Source organism: Heptranchias perlo, chromosome 14 (genome assembly GCF_035084215.1).
Source record: "Heptranchias perlo isolate sHepPer1 chromosome 14, sHepPer1.hap1, whole genome shotgun sequence".
NCBI lineage: Eukaryota > Metazoa > Chordata > Chondrichthyes > Hexanchiformes > Hexanchidae > Heptranchias > Heptranchias perlo.
This window is the reverse complement of record NC_090338.1, coordinates 26429090-26442860: the sequence shown is the minus strand read 5'-3', so window position 1 is coordinate 26442860 and position 13771 is coordinate 26429090. Positions and strand designations below refer to the sequence as shown.

The 13771-nt window shown below is 40.6% G+C and overlaps 1 protein-coding gene across 1 annotated transcript in view; it reads right to left on the bottom strand.

Annotated features, from left to right (window-relative positions):
• atp10b (ATPase phospholipid transporting 10B) overlaps positions 1 to 13771 on the bottom strand; it is a 95812-nt gene that overhangs the window by 68823 nt on the left and 13218 nt on the right. The gene's annotated exons all lie outside the window — the stretch shown is intronic.

Here is a 13771-nt window from a genome sequence, read left to right as displayed (position 1 = left end):
CAGCACGTAATCTAGACAGACTTCTGTGCAATACTGAAGGAGTATTTCATTGTTGAAGATGCTGTAAAAGATCCCATGGCACTATTCAAAAAAAGGCAGGGAGTTCACTTGACATTCTGGTCAATATTCTTCCTTCAACTAACACCAAAAAAAACAGATTAACTAGTCATTTATTTGTGGGACCTTGCAGTGTGCAAATTTGTTGCAACAATTGCTTACATAATAGCAGCTGTACTTCAAAAAAAACCAAATGCATTGACTGTAAGGTGCTTTGGAACTTGATAAAGAACCATATAAATACCAGTGGAAGTAAAAACATTGGAAAAAGTCCTAAGAACTTTAGAAAGTATAAATTGAGAAAACGACATTTAACCTACTCAATGTATAAAATGGCCATTCCTGCACCAAATCCAATCCACTACATTCCCGAGGGAGGCAGCAGCTAACCACAGGCAAATGTTTGAGATAGGGCTCTAAGTCTCTTCTCCAAATGCTGGAGGTAATCAGGAAAATCTCCCCAACGTGAATTCCACACCTACACACTTTTCAACCCCGACTAGCTGCAATCCACAAATCATCCATAGTCCTAGCATCACATGAGCCACTATATTCTGGAGAAATCGGCAGTTTGTTTTACACAGTGACAGATTTTCTTCTCCATTGAATTACGGAAAAGAAAAAAAAAAATCAGGAACAGTGTACAACAGGATGCTGATTCACTCACTCCAGAAACTTGAACACATAGACTGAGAATTATTCCCTAGGGGCTCCTGCTCTGCATGTAACTTTGCCGGAAGTCATAGAATCATAGAAATTTACAGCATAGAAGGAGGCCATTCAGCCCACTGTGCCTGTGCCGGCCAAAAGAGAGCTACCCAGCCTAATCCCACCTTCCAGCACTTGGTCCGTAGCCTTGTAGGTTATGGCACTTCAAGTGCACATCCAAGTACTTTTTAAAATGCAAAGAGGGTTTCTGCCTCTCTCACCCTTTCGGGCAGTGAGTTCCAGGCCCCGACCACACTCGGTGAAAAAATTTCTCCTCAGCTCCACTCTAATTCTTCTATCAATTACCTTAAATCTATGCCCCCTGATTATTGACCTCTTATCATTCTGCCCATCGAGTCCACGCCAGCTCTGTGCAAGAGCAACCCAGCTAGTCCCACTCCCCCGCCCTATCCCCATAGCCCTGCAAATTTTTTCCTTTCAAGTACTTACCCAGTTCCCTTTTGAAGGCCATGATTGAATCTGCCTCCACCAACCCTTCAGGCTGTGCATTCCAGATCCTAACCACTTGCTGTGCAAAAAAGTTTTTCTTCACAGTAGTAAAATCTGTTAATGTCACAAAAAACTTTGCTTCATAGAAGACAAGCTAAAATATTGTGTTTGCCTTGCTGCTCCCCCTCGTCCTCCGGCCCTATGAGACTACCCATTTCTGCCGCCAGACTATCTAAGAGGCAAAGATCAAGAGCAGTAAAACCTCTCTGCAGACAAAGTGAACTTTCTAGAGTGATACAACACACCAAAAAACATCTAGAAGTCAAGCAGCAGCCAGAAATGATAAACCAGTAACTAACCTGCAAGTATGACCACTTTTTATTACATTGGGCCTCAGCATCATGTGCTGACAACATGCTTATCTAATTTTTCAGCAATGTATGCAGCATGCCATCTCCACATCAAAAAAAAAATCAAAATACTAGAAACAAAATATATTTTTCAATACTCTTGCTGTGTTATTAAATCAATGTTCACAGTTTTCCACAAAGCAAGTCCTTCACAATCAGAGCGAAGTTAATTTGGTTCCATGTTATATCTCAACTAGCTGGTTTTAGACAGATAAATATTTCTCCAAATAAAGTTCTTAATCATTAATTCAATCTGTACAATGTGTAGACAATTGCAATATCATTTGTGCCAAAATGTGTCCCAAGAAGTGGTAAGTACCATTTCATCAGTGTTCAACTTGCTACAACATTTACTTTTTCCAAAAGTCAAAAATGGTCAGCCTCAATGGAATAAATTTGGTGGTCTACATTTCCCCACAGAATATTCTGTTTAACGTGAAAAAATGAAATTTCATAAATTATGCAAATGAAGAAATGCGCAATACATATTTATCACAAACAGTAATGCCAGGTGTCGTGTAAATTGAGTATTTCAGTTCTCCTGTGGGGAACCTGCAACTATTACTGTATAAATATGCCACAAACACTGCAGTGAATTGAAAAAAGTACCCTGTCGAATGTAATGTTACTGGAAAAAAATAATTCTTGGGCTTATGTTAATGTTGAGCTTACTGGTGCCTGCACAAAGTCCAGCATTTACCACTCAATGACATGGGAGAGAGGTTTCTATGTTACTCATATTTCAAAAGATACTGCAGATACCTTCAACATCACCCTCATCCATCTCCAAGTACAATTAATAGCACCAAAGGCAGGAACTAATTTTAAACAAGATCACCGTGGACACATCAAAAAGGAGCATTATCTTACATATTACATTGATACAGCAATACAGGATGATACACGGCATATTATACTTTGAAACTGGGGTCAAAAAGTTAAATGCACTGCAACATTGCCAGCTGGAAGAACGAACGAACTTGCATTTATATCATAGCTTTCATGACTTTGGAAAGTCCCAAAGTGCCTCACAGCCAATTAAGTATTTTGAAATGTAATTGCTGTTGTAATGTAGGGGGAAACACCGGCCATTTTTCACATCGCAAGGTCCCACAAACAGATTAATGATTACATAATCTGTTTTAATGATATTGGTTGAGGGATAAACGATGGCCAGGTAGTTGGTGCACCAATGCCCTGTGCTACAGAATGGTTCGCAAAGTCCAATCTCAGTTAAACTTTTACTCTTGCAAAACTCCTTATGACTGATGAACCTTCCTATCCACTCTATCTAGGCCCCTCATAATTTTAAACACCTCAATTAAATCTCCCCTCATCCTCCTTTGTTCCAAAGAAAACAACCCCAGCCTATCCAATCTTTCGTCATAGCTGAAATTCTTCAGGCCTGACAACATCCTCGTAAATCTCCTCTGTACCCTCTCTAGTGCCTCTCATCTTTCCTGTAATGTGGTGACCAGAATTGTACACAGTACTCTAGCTGTGGCCTAACTCGTGTTTTATACATGATGTGGAGATGCCGGTGATGGACTGGGGTTGACAATTGTAAACAATTTTACAACACCAAGTTATAGTCCAGCAATTTTATTTTAAATTCACAAGCTTTCGGAGACTTGCTCCTTCCTCAGGTAAATGTTTCAGGAGCTCCTTGAAGCCTACGCATTTATACATATAGAACAATACATGGTGTTTACAGACTGCCCCTGCAACTGCCCGTTGCCAAGGCAATCACCGTGTTCAGACAGAGAGGTGTCACCTGCAGAACCCCCGAATACACATTCAACAAAAAAACAAACAGGGAAAAAAAAGAGAAAAAAAACAGAGAGAGGCAGAAACATCCGGAAGGCAGAGAGAGCCAGCAAATGACCCATTATATTAAAAACAGATAACATTTGTTCGCTGGTGGGGTAACGTGTAGCGTGACATGAACCCAAGATCCCGGTTGAGGCCGTCCTCATGGGTGCGGAACTTGGCTATCAATTTCTGCTCGACGATTTTGCGTTGTCGTGTGTCTCGAAGGCCGCCTTGGAGTACGCTTACCCGAAGGTCGGTGGATGAATGTCCATGACTGCTGAAGTGTTCCCCGACTGGGAGGGAACCCTCCTGTTTGGCGATTGTTGCGCGGTGTCCGTTCATCCGTTGTCGCAGCGTCTGCATGGTCTCGCCAATGTACCATGCTCTGGGGCATCCTTTCACAGTTATGCTAGAACTGTGTTTTATACAGTTCTAGCATAACCTCCCTGCTCTTATATTCTATGCCTCGGCTAATAAAGGAAAGTATCCCATATGCCTTCTTAACCACCTTATCTACCTTCAGGGATCTGTGGACATGCACTCCAAGGTCTCTCTCTTCCTCTACACCTCTCAGTATCCTCCCATTTATTATGCACCCGCTTGCCTGGTTTTCCGTCCCCAAATGCATTACCTCACTTCTCTGGATTGAATTCCATTTGCCACTTTTCTGCCCACCTGACCAGTCCATTGATATCTTCCTGCAGTCCACAGCTTTCCTCTTCACTATTAACCACACAGCTAATTTTTGTATCATTTGCGAACTTCTTAAATGGAGATGGCATGATTAAGTCTAAATCATTACTATATACCACAAAAAGCAAGGGACCTAGTACTGAGCCCCACGGAACCCCACTGGAAACAGCCTTCCAGTCACAAAAACACCAGTCGACCATTTTCCTTTTCTTCCTGCCACTGAGCCAATTTTGGATCCAACTTGCCTCTTTCCCTTGGATGCCATGGGCTTTTACTTTTCTGACCAGTCTGCCATGTGAGACCTTATCAAAAGCTTTGCTAAAATCTACGTAGACTACATCAAACACACTACCCTCATCGACCATCCTTGCTAACTCCTCAAAAAAATTCAATCAAGTTAGTCAGACACAACCTTCCCTTAACAAATGTGGGGAAACCCGGTTTACGCATGTGAACAGGGTTTTTGCCACACTACTGGCAAAGATACAGCAGCAGAGAAGGTGCACCTAGGTGGAAATGCCTGGCCATAATCTAGGCTGACATTTCAGTGCAGTACTGAGGGAGTGCTGCGTTGTTAGAGCACCAGCTTTCAGGTGAGGCGTTAAACCAAAGCCCCGTCTGCTCTCAGCTGGATGTAAAATATCCTATGGCATTATTTAAAGAACAGCGGAGGAATTCTCCAGGTGTCCTGGCCAATATTTAGCCCTCAACCAATATCACAAAGACATTATATGGTCATTTATCTCATTGTTTATGGGACTTTGCTGCATGCAATTTGGCTGCCATGTTTCCCTACATTATACAATGACTACACTTCAAAAGTGTTTCATTGGCAGTGAAGCACTTTGGGACACCCGAGGTTATGAGAGAGATGCTATATAAATGCAAATTCCATCTTTCTTTTTAAAGATTGGGTCTCCTTTATTGGAAGAATAAATGTGTGCTTAGATTTCTTATGTCATTCATTTACCTATAACATTTTATGGGTTTAATGATATATAACTGAATCGATTTCACAGGGGCCTCAAGTTTCATTACAGGTCACCTTAGAAACAGAAAGCAAGGTAATAAGATTATTTTTCATTGGAGACTCTGATAGGAATGTCTTGTCAAAGAGGTTTAGGACACTTACGTTGTCAACATACAGCCTCAAGAATATTTTTTGACAGAAGGTCCCATTATTTTTTTTAATATATCTTTTACAGATCTGACATTGTTTTATTCAGCAGTTGCACTAATTACAAAAAGACAAATTCTACTGTCACAAAGAAATTGGTTAGTATCGAGTCAGGACTGCTCTTGCATAAATCTTATTAGCATTAGGCTGTCAATATGGCTGTGAGTGCCAGCCAATATTGCTTTGTTATACAGTCTCATTTCCTTGCCTGATGCTACTAAAGCTCAGAGTTTTATAACCAGTTATATAAATTAAAGGCACACTTGCTGCTCTGAAAATGCAATTTGTTAGTTTGGTAAATACAGGAGAGCATCATAATGCAACAATGTCAGTCAGGAATTGTGTCTGCTCCTTATAAACAGAATATAAAAAGGATGACGCACTACAAAAGGGCACTAGGATCACTCCAGCATACTAAGCTGACAGGACAGTGGCTCACATATGCAAGCCCCTGATCTTAATATTGTTATTGTGGGGAAGGAAATTGAGGAAGAGTTCTGCTCCCCCCCCCCCAGGAGGGAATTCACTTGAAAATGGCCTAGCGGAAAAAAAAACTTGGACAGAGGTTTCCAAAGCAGTGAGCACTTTGTCTTCCCATACCTCTAAGTTGATGGCACCTATATACAGCAAATGGGGAAACAACAAAACAACTGACATAGAAGGGGAAAATGGCAAAACACTTGACCTGTGAACATATTACTTTTCCCAACCACCGCAGTAACACTTTTAGTGGAGTTTTTAAAGAACAGAAAAAGAAAGCAAGTTAAGGCGGGGGGGAGGGAGGAGTTGAATGCAATCCCCATTCATGAGTCTGCAATTAAAATGACATTTTAAAAGTACAATGGTTAAAATGATTGGTACATCAATGGATTGGTTTTTATCCAGAGCTGTGAATCACAGATTTTGGGTTATAAGCTGTGGCAGGATTTAAATGCATTTAATGAGATGTATTTTTAAGTTTACCATCTGAATCCTGAAGGTATATTATATCTACTCTGCATAACTCTACAATATGTAAACAGAGAAAGATCTTTTCTTTTTGACAAGCCAATATGGAAGTAAAAAAAGAAAACAGACAATACAAAGGAAGTAGTTCCATTTCAAGCTGATAAGAGACTCTTGCAATGATAACACATGCTGTACTATTCCAACAGGGTTCTATTTCAGAGAACATTACAGGAAAACATGCCACATATAGTAGAGTCCCTTCAGAAGGGAAGGAGAATGCTGGATAAATAATGCAAGTCATCAAGCAAACTTGTTTAGTTTACTAATTTAAGGAACCTCCACGTCATCTACTTGAATATAATTTGCATTGATTAGCTTGTTCACTTCAGGTTTTATATTAAAAGCATTTTATGAGCTTTAAAGTTTTCAGGTCCTGGTAGTACAGTTGGCTGGAGTCCCAACATGTTGTGCCATGGAGGAGGAAGATTTAGGCTTTCATCTATAATATGCCCACAGGCTAAGTTCCCAATCTCAGCTGAACTGCTGTAATTAACCAACCCAAGAGGCCACATGCTTTCCTTTAGGATGGGGAAATTAGGAATAGTGAGGGAACGTCATCCTGGACTCATTCCTGCCAATTCCCAGCACCGGTTTAGAGAATCAGTGGAGAGACACCTGTGATCAGATCGCCTTCCCATTCAGGCAGAAAGTAGAAAGAGGCAGGGCATAATAGGAGGAGGAGACGTTTCCTCCCCAAACACGAAAGATGTTGTGCCCGATGGACTTCACAAAATTAATTTCTCTCGTCTCTCCCTCTGCCAAAAGTCAGAATAAAAGAATCTCTTCTATTGGATAGTCACAGTGGACACTGCTCAGAACTTTAGTAGTGTTATTTCTGGTGCACAGGATCTGTGCACTGATCGCACTGACTTCTGTTCTTACTACCTGCTTCTATTATTTAGCAGGACCTTGGGAACAAATGGCAAAGGTTACAAACGTATGTACACATGCACCAAGTATTCCCACAGTTGACCTCAGCTGGGAACAAATGGTGCTCAGGGAACAGCTTATTTAAACACAGTTTGAAGTTACTTTTCTAACTTCTACTAGATCAGATAAACAAAGCAACAGCTAAATGCCTTGCAATTTTAATTGGCTGCTAAGAAGATCAGCATTGAATGGAGTTGCCTGCATTATGAACACAGTTTAGTTAAGGGCTAACCCACTTTTGTGCTGAGGGTGAAATTTTGTTTAGAAAAAAATATTTTTTCCACCTTTATTCTCTCTTGGGTCTCCTCCACGTACTATCCCCAGCTGATGTGAAAGCACTATCAAGCCATTTTGAAATAGGCCACAAGGGTTGTCCAAATGGCTCTTCCCTCCACCCCTCCTCTCTATAGAAGGATATTGCTGGGCCCCTTCAAGCTCCTCTAATTTTCATAATGATCACAAATACAATTAGTCTTCCACCATGTTTCACACATGGTGGAAGACTAATTGCACTTGCACTATTCGAATGATCGACACGGGGGTTGCCAGTTTGACCTAGGCGTCCAATGGTCAACGGGAAGAGGGACAAAAAAAAACTATGCAGTGAGGGCCTTTACAAACACCCCAAAGCTATAGCAGTCCCCAAGGCCTACCATATCAAAATTCCATGCTCATTTTGGTGGAACTCTGTGGCGGAGGTCAGAAAGCCACCTCCAATTTGATAACAACAATGAGGTCAAAAATTGGCTGCGGTCAGGGAGACAGCCCCAAGGCAGGTAGAAGTTCTTTCCTCCTGGAGATGCTCTCCAGTCAAGGAGGGGTGCAGACAGAAATCCTCAAGACACAAGTTTAGTGTCAATGCAAAACCAAAACTACTCAGTACCAATATTGAACTTGTCGCATAAACAAAGTGTAAACAAACAATTTTTAACTGTAACAGTATATTTCCAACAAAATCAAGTCAATTATGTGAAACTAAAATTGCAAACAGCCCATAACGCAACTGCCTTGAACAGTGTGATAGTAAACTGGCAATCTCATTTAGAAAGGTCACAAAGATAGTTGGTGTGTAAAAAAATGTACTGTTGCTGTGCAGGCAAAAAGGGAATCATTGTGGAAGAGGAATATGTTCAATGTAAAGTACTCACCGTAAATTTCAATGATAAAGTTCATATTTATTCTTCTATATAATAGAATGAACTATTTTAAAGAAGCACAGTTCATGAAGGTGTTTGATAAGCTTCTTTTTCCGATTTGATAACAAATCCACAACACAATGGCATAAATCACAATGATACAGCATCACTGTGATAAGAACACATCTCTCCAGTCTCTTTCCTCCAAAACAAAAAAAATTAAATATTTTTAATAAAAAACTTGGGCGGTGGGTCAGTGATTGTAGACGGGTATCCTAAATGTTAATTCTACAAATCCAAAGTGGTTTGAAAAACTCAATAGGGATAGGGTAAGTGGTCATCATGCCAGGAGTGGGAAAGGTATGGCATTCTCCAGGATAGAGACACCCCATTTTCATCAGAAGCATACATGCTTTGTTTAGAAATAAATCAGAGTTACCTTCTATAGACCAAACATTTCATGTGATCCAACTTTTTAATCTGACTCATATCTGAAGTCCCCCCAGGCATCTTTAATCACAGTGATGGACAGGATAATGGAGATAGGAACTGGGGAGAATGTTAGTTAGAAGGCATTAACGATGGGCACAAAATTGAGAACAGTAATAAGCACAAAGTAACCATTAGCAAATCGGTGGAACGGTTGGAAGAGGTTCTTGGCGATGAAGGACAAGACGCTGTACTTGGTGGTCTCAATGGCATTGGTCACATAACACCTGTTGGGATGGTCTTTCCTCCAAATCTTCAAAAAGTAAACTGGAAATCACAGCATTTAGCCCCTTTGTTTCATTTTATCAATCTCTTGATGACATTGTTACTTTCAGGGTTTACCAAAACCATTATTCCAATTCATATATACTTCCCCCCCCTTTAGAGCTTGATCCCCTTGACCTCTTTACACCCTAAGCACCTCTGTGCTCCTGTTTTGTTTTTCTTCTTTCTCTGTTTCTTCCACGTGATCCGTTTACCCATCGTTTCTGCAGGTAGAAGTGCGAGTGCACAGCTGCAGAAAGTGGGTCCAATATATTTTCTTTATTTCCCTTTGTTAGTTCCAGCTTTGATACCTGCCCTGTCCTGCCAATCCAGATAATCTGTTCAAGTGTTAGTGTTGTAAAGGAAGAGTCCCCGAGGTCCTATCACCTGTCACTATAGGTATGATACACACCTATGTTTCCAGAGAATGTTATCAAATGAGCTGCAAAACACTATGGATGATCTTCCAAGTAAAACACATATTTCCAACACTACTTCCCATTTACCATAAATGTAGATCCAAAATTACCCAAAATCCAGAGCTTTGAAAGAAAACAGAACCATAGAACCTACAGCACAGGAAGCTATTTGGTCATTGTGTCATTGTGCCTGTGAGGCTGCTAGATCTTCAATTGGAGCTGTCAACTCAAAGCTAATTTCCTTGCCCTTATTCATAGAATCATAAATTTACAGGACAAGGAGACAGCAATTCAGCCGATGGCGTCTGTGCCAGCACTCTGCTATATTATTCCAAAACTAATTCTACTGCTCTCAGCTCCCTGTAGCCCTATATCTTTCTCTGCTTCAAATATTTATGCAATTTTCTCTTCGATGTAATAGTGTCTCTCTTAATTACTCCCTGTGACAACGCATCCCATGGTCCAATAACTTTTGGTATAAACAATCTTCTCTTGACCATTCTTCTCACTCTCAGTGGAGAGTTAATCACTAGGGGATCACCAATTTATACTTCAGAGAAATTGGCCTCTCCCTGTTCAATCAAAACCCGTCAATTTTTTAAATGCATAAAACTGTATTAAATCTCTTCCTAGCCTTCTCAGCTCCAATGGAAATGGTTTCGGTATTTCAAGTCTCAATCACTACAGTTTCTCATCCCTGGCATCATTTTGGTGAATCTATGTTGTATGCTCTCTATGGCTCGAATATCCTTCTTATAATTGGGGGAAGGATTGCTCAGAACTCCATGCAATACTAATTATGGCCTAGCCAATTCTTGTACATATTCAGCGTAATTTTAGTTTTATATATACTTTGAAAATAAAGCAAACTACCTGCATTCCCATCTTTAAAGATCAATGCATCTGCAATCCCAGATCTCTGTTCCTCCACTGTACTGTTCGAGGTATACTTCCCAAAATATAATGGCCTGGAAATTCCACACCATGAGATGCACTGCTATTAAGCCAACAGAAAATGAACTGTGCCTGCTCATGGTGTGCAGAAGTATTGACACCATAATTTCCTGGCTCAGCTCATTTGCATATCATTCAAATAATGATTGGTGTGAAATTGGAATAATCTGATGTGATGCATGGAAATTAGAGTACTGTCTTTATAACGACAGACTCTGCTGAAGATTGCAGCAGCAGGCTGTGGGAGTAGTAAGGAAGGAACAGTGCTTGACTGCATGTCTCATGACTATCTTTGTGCCAAGAGCAACTGACAAAGGCAGCCAAACAAGGGGAAAAGGCACGGCACAGAGGCCGAAAAGAAGATGCCACAATTTCATGGAAGCAACCTGCAAACTCTCCTGGATGAAACTGAGTTCAGGAGAGACAGACTCCTGAGCGTCCATGGCAGAAATGTCACATACCCTATGGAGGGAGAAGACACTGGCACTGAGTGCCGACTCTCTCACTCCCAGGACTGCAGAACAGTGCTGCAAAAAGTTTAGTGACCTAATGCTCTCCATGTACTTCTACCTCCAAAGCACCTAGCGCCATCTCCCAATGTCTTAGTCCAGATCTTTTTGGATTGCGAAGTTGTGCTGAGAAAAGCAGACTAATTATGCATGACACATAATCTGCAGCATACTGCAGAGCCCCTCCTGACTTGTATATCCAGCAAAAGCATCCACTGAAAGTCCCAATGGTCCTCTCAATGACCAGATTTGTAGTGGCATGTGCTTTGATGTAGCGCTCATCTGCTGGGTTCATTATCTATTGGGACAGGGAGTAGGTTTTGTCACCCACAATCCACCCATTGATCTGATTTTCTTCCCTGAAGATATAAGGGAGGGCCGAATTTTGAAGGATGACTGCATCGTGAGAACTTTCAACATATCTCGCATTGACATTGTTGAGGTGGTTTTCTGTAGGAGGACGCAAAGGAACATGGGTGCAATCGATTGCATCCTGTGCCTTGGGAAAGCCAGCTACCCTGTAAAACTGGATGACTATGTTGCTGCTGCTTTGCTGTGATGCCAAAGGTGATGAATTCCCCACCTCGCCTGTAAAGTGTGCTTGTCACTTGACTAATGAAGTCCCACATTGCGGCCGGGCTATTAGTAGAGATCCGTGACTGCCAGAAATGAGCCTGTGCCATAAAAGTTGAGCGTGGGCATCATCTTTGTAGGCGCAGAGACCAGATGAAGGCAGATGACCGTGGACGCAAGCGCTCATGGGGCAGAGCTGCCCTATTGTCTCTTTGGTAAAGTGCACGCACTCATCTCCTCATTAAGATCCTCATATGATCTGCATTGTACATATATATCCTTTTGGGGAGGGCAGGGAAAATATCTGATGGGGTCCACCCTCTTTAGATGTTGCCCGACTCTCCTCTGCTCCATCCCCTCCATCATGATAATGGTATGGAAGGTTATGCTCATAGGGAATGCCATACCTGTACCTGAGCATCACTCACTGAGTGGGGAGGATGAAAATCTCCCCGTGGTTTCATTTATCAGAAGTGACGAGAAGCAAGCTCAAGCCTGTGTAGGCAGAATGTCAAAACAAAAGTCACAAATATTGCTCACGAACACTTCAGGATTGGAATCTCCTCACTTCCACCTTTCTCAGCCGATTCTGGCAAAAGCTGCACCTTCTAATTCTCATTCTAACTTACTGAGAAAGTTCTAACTCAAAGCTTCAGCACCAATGGCCTTCATTATAATATATTTAAATGAGCCCACTTGGAACTCAGAGGGCGGATTGCAGGAAGGGCCAAAAAAATACAAGGAATATAGGGGTTGGTGGGGGGGGGGGGGGGGGGGGGAGGGAGGGGGTGGAGGGAAGCATCACTTTTGGGTTGGAAAACCAGCAAAAATGGCTTCCATTCCATTTTACTGCCACAAAATGTTATTTAACCCAACTATATGCTCAAATTATGCTAAAAAGTGTGGAAATTCTTGGTCAATATTTCACATTTCTCTGCCCACTCTGCTAATCTGTCAATGACCTCCTGAAATCACTTGCATTCTTTCTCTCAGTTTGCCATGCCAGCATTCCTCTTGTGCCTATGTCCAAATAATTTATATAAATGGAAAAAAGGTCCCAGCAAAGATCCCTGGGGACCACTAACCAGGGTCAATCTTGCCAATCCAAAAAAAAGCATTCACTTACCCCAGTTTGCTTTCCGTCATCTTGACAATCCTCTATCTAGGCAACTACATTCTCTCTAACGCCATCTGCCTTAACTTTCAAACAAGTCTCTTATGTGGTGCCTATTCAAACCTTGTCAAATCAACATACAACATCCATTGTATTCCTTTTATCAATACTCTGATATTCTCAAAAAATTCTAATAAATTAGTTCAGCACAATTTGCTTTTTACAAATCATGCCAATGGTTCCTAATTAGCCCATGTATTTTTCTAAGTGTTCACTTAGCCACAGCCAAAGAATGTTAATTGGTTTATGTTTTCCTGGCTTACCCTCTCCCCTTTCTTGAACATAGATGGAATAATTCCAATCTCCAAAGATTTGGGGGAATTGATAGTTCATATCTGATTGAATTTAAAAGGAACATAGTATAAAAATTTTTAAAACTGCATTTCAAAGTCTTGTACCAAGCTTATCTAGATATAGTTTTTCAAGTTTTGTTGATTAGACTTGAGACACGATAATTTAAAACTGACCAATTAGTTCATTTTGTATATGACTGACATTCCTTTTTAAATTTGAGTAGTTAAATATTTAAAATTCAGAAAATGAGTGATCAATTATTCAAAAATCCAAGAATTCCTGGTAATTCTTTTTTTCAAAGTATATAAAAAAAGCTGTTCTCTTTGGACATAGGAATCAGTTTGAAAATCTCAGTAGGATCTGGTCAGTTTGAAACTTCCAAGAGCTAATTTAGATTAGAACAGACTCTCGCAGTGGGAAGAAATTTTAAAAAAGTAATAAATGTAATTTACAAAGGGTTAATGTAGTACTTAAGAGTTGAAACCCTTTAATTGCTTTTCCACTGGAGCCATTAGGTTGAAGGATTTCTAATGCAAATAAGGAACTATTATATAACTTACTTATTTGCTCATTTGTATTTTGTTAAATAAACTTAATGGTTCTTTTAAAACTCGCTCCATTTGCTCATCTCTGTCTTGCCACAATAAATAAATTTAAAGGACTTAGAAACTCTCTAAGTAGGTTTAACTCAATTAAAATTCAGTGCCAAATTTC